Source organism: Sciurus vulgaris (genome assembly GCF_902686455.1).
Source record: "Sciurus vulgaris genome assembly, chromosome: 3".
Taxonomy (NCBI): Eukaryota; Metazoa; Chordata; class Mammalia; order Rodentia; family Sciuridae; genus Sciurus; species Sciurus vulgaris.
In genome coordinates, this window is record NC_136463.1 from 92,128,231 (window position 1) to 92,130,967 (window position 2,737).

The window sequence follows — 2,737 nt, forward strand, 5'->3', positions numbered from 1 at the left end:
TAAAAATTTTTTTTTGCCACTTTGCCACACAAAAGGGAAGTTAAAAGTTCTCTCAGACTTTCTTTGATTCATGTTTTAGATATAATGTTAAATTGTGTTAATTAACGTTCATATAGACTCAGGAAACAATATATGTAAACTTCTTAAAATGATATTTAAGAAAGAAGCAAACATCAGCATCAGAATTAGAACATCTCACTTAAGGTTTGTAAAAAGCCATGCCTTACCTAAGATATGGCCGTGCCTCTCACCTTGCTGCATGTTAGAGTGACTCCAAAATAAGCCAGAATTCAGCTTATTTAAAGTTAAGAGTCAAAAGACTGGTTTTTGTTACTTTGATCTCAAACAGAGGGAATATAATGTATAGCTCAGTCAGAATTTAAGATAGCTATCATACAAGCTGAATATATTTTTACTCTTGCTAATTTCATTTTGTAAAACTGTTACCTGTTAATATTTTGCAGAAGTAGCTGCTTCAAGAACACACAACCTAGGTAACTTGTGATAATAAATCATCACCTACAGAACATATAGTATATAATGGTAATCTCCAGTACTAATACAGACTCCAGTTAAATAAAAGGGTAAATAACCAAAGTTATAGGCATTGAAGTTAAAGCCCAGTACTCTTACTTTATGACTGGTGAGACTGGCTTGCTGGATGTTTAAGATCAAATTTAGAGATTGAGATTAAATACAGAGGCCAAGAAAAACCAGTATTTGACTCTTGCCCTCAGAGTCAGCCTGAATCCAGGGAATAAGGGAACTTCTCTAAGTAGCTCCTAAAGGAGCTTCTCTAAGGAGTTCCTAAAGCGAAAGGAAAGAATGAAGCCAGAATTGGGAACAGGCAGTTAGTGTAGAAATAAGGGATCGGGTCAAATGGAAGAACTGAATACCATGAAAGCCATCTGTCTCTGGAAGTTGGAGACTGCCCCTGGGAGGATGGAATGTCAAGGATCTCCAGAGCCCATTGATTACCAAATTTACCTGCCCTTATCAAGGACTGCAGTCAAGGAGCTGCTAATTAATGCCCCCTGGGCCCTTGACTGAATGACTGAATGACTTTGGCCCTTCCCCTGCCCATTCACTTCTCACTTTATGCATCTCACCTGCAAAACCAGGCCTAGTCACATAGGCAGGAAGGAGAGATAAGAGGGGAGCCACTGGAGAACAAAAGAGACCTTAACCTATAAAAGATGTAGGGTGCACTCACTTCTTGGGACTTTAGAACATCAGCCATGGCCCCCTTCTCCCTCCTGGGAGAAGTCTGTATTATTACATTTAAATAAAACCTGCTTAATATGCTAAATCCTACTATAATGTTAGGATTAGCCTGTATACTCTTCCTTATAATACTTGCCATTCTTAAATGTTTGTGGTCCATTTTCAACAAAAGAATCACAAGGGTTCAGGTCAATCAAGTCCTCCTGAAGGAAGCCCTTTTCCAAATTACTAAAAATGGGGGAAATGTTGGGAGAAATCCTAGTTCTTGGCTGGCAGCAGTGAACGTCTCATGTGTGTAAGGAAAACCTTCACCCATACAAATCTGACAGGAAAACCTGCAGGGAGGAGCATTCCACTCTGGTCATCTAGGAAAGTATACAACTTCCCCAAATTGATATCAGTGTTACCAAGGGAACCAAAGGGCAGGGCTTGAGAGACCTAAGGAAAGGATGTCAATTCAGATAGGACAAAGGTGTAACCGTGGCAAATGATGATTGGTCAAGAGAACTATAAAAGTCTTGTGTGAGACTAGCAAACAATACAGTCAGGATGGCTAAAGGTGACCCCAAGAAAACAAAGGGCAAGATGTCCGCTTATGCCTTCTTTGTGCAGACTTGCAGGGAAGAACATAAGAAGAAATATCCAGAAGTCCCTGTCAAATTTGCAGAATTTTCCAAGTGCTCTGAGAGGTGGAAGACAATGTCTGGGAAAGAAATCTAAATTTGATGAAATTGCAAAGGTAGATAAAGTGCACTATGATCAGAAAATGAAGGATTATGGACCAGCTAAGGGAGGCAAGAAGAAAAAGGACCCTAATGTCCCCAAAAGACCACTGTCTGGATTCTTCCTGTTTTGTTCAGAATTCTGCCCCAAAATCAAGTCCACAAATTCTGGTATCTACATTGGAGATGTGGCCAAAAAGCTGGGTGAGATGTGGACTAACTTAAGTGACAGTAAAAAGCAGCCATACATCACTAAGGCTGCAAAACTGAAGGAGAAAAATGAGAAGGATGTTGCTGACTGTAAGTCTAAAGGAAAGTTATATGGCACAAAGGGTCCTGATAAAGTTGCCCAGAAAAAAGTGGAAGAGGAAGATGAAGAAGAGGAGGAAGAAGAAGAGGAGGAGGAGGATGAATAACAAAATTTATCCATCTCCTTGTGAATACCTTAGAGTGGAGGAGCGCCATGATTGACACATCTCATTTGAGATGTGTCTGTTTCTCTCATTAGGTTCAGTTGCAGAATTTGATCATGATCATATTTTAGTCTCTCCAAGTGCTCTAGAAATTGTCAGTGATTTACATGAAGTGGTCCTGGGTGTCCAGAGCACCCTGAAACTGTATCAAAGTTGTACATATTTGCAAACATTTTTAAAATTAAAAGGCACTCTCATGTTCTCCTCACTCTGTGCACTTTGCTATTGGTGTGACAAGGCATTTGTAGATGTTTCTGGCATTTTTTAAAATTTGTAAGGTGGTGTTAACTATATGGTTATTGGCTAGAAATCCTCAGT

At 39.5% G+C, this 2,737-nt stretch overlaps 1 pseudogene across 1 annotated transcript; it reads left to right on the forward strand.

Moving 5' to 3' along the window:
* Positions 1 to 834: 834 nt before the first annotated feature.
* On the forward strand, positions 835 to 2,394 carry LOC306656293 (high mobility group protein B3-like; annotated as a pseudogene). The gene has a single exon. The product of its transcript is annotated as a high mobility group protein B3-like (transcript).
* Positions 2,395 to 2,737: the final 343 nt, after the last annotated feature.